Below are 779 nucleotides of genomic sequence, written 5' to 3'. Positions count from 1 at the left end.
TTAACCAGTTTCCAGAAAGCAATAATAAATCCTAAACTTCAAGACTCCATCTCTGATCATCATACCGCATGATTGAAATACGTCAGTGGTCACTGTGAACAGCGGTGCCATTTTACGCCCAAAGGAAATTACTGTATTTCACACTTCCAGTGTTTCTATTTAAGCATTGACCGATTTTCAGCTGATGGCTTTCATGACCTCAAGCAGATTTAAATTAAAGGTTTGCAAGACCTGCAATACTGAATCTTTGCCGCTACAGCAGTTCCCAGTGAATTCCTGTTGATCTTCCAGGTTTCAAATGTTGTCCAGAATTCTGACTGCTATAATAAAATTCAAGCTTTTATGTGGATTTCAGTAGTATTTTGCGGACTGTTAGATGTAACAAAGCAAATTATTGTAAACAGAACAAGGAGAATGGCTAAGAGCAGATAATGACTTTTTTCCCCGTAAAGGAAAGAAAGTAGCTACATCCTTTCTTCAGGTAAGTCGTTAATCATCTCCGTTATTAAGCTAGAACACACTGTTGCTACCATACTTTAAAAGTTTTGAAGAATCAAATGCTTGCAATTACCTAAACCTTGACATTTACTGTCAAACAAAGTTATATGCTTTGGGAACAGAAAAATCAGTGTGCCTCATCATGGGTGGGGGCTGACTGGCTGAATTGGCAGCCTTTTAAAAAAAAAAAGCAACTCACATCCTTTCCTGATGTGACAGAAGCCTAAGCCTTTCTCCTACCCAATCAATACTGATTGTGCTTTATTTTAAGTTTTGTGAAA

This window comes from Atractosteus spatula, chromosome 4, assembly GCF_055471065.1.
Source record: "Atractosteus spatula isolate fAtrSpa1 chromosome 4, fAtrSpa1.hap1, whole genome shotgun sequence".
NCBI lineage: Eukaryota > Metazoa > Chordata > Actinopteri > Semionotiformes > Lepisosteidae > Atractosteus > Atractosteus spatula.
Note: the sequence above shows the minus strand (reverse complement) of the source record.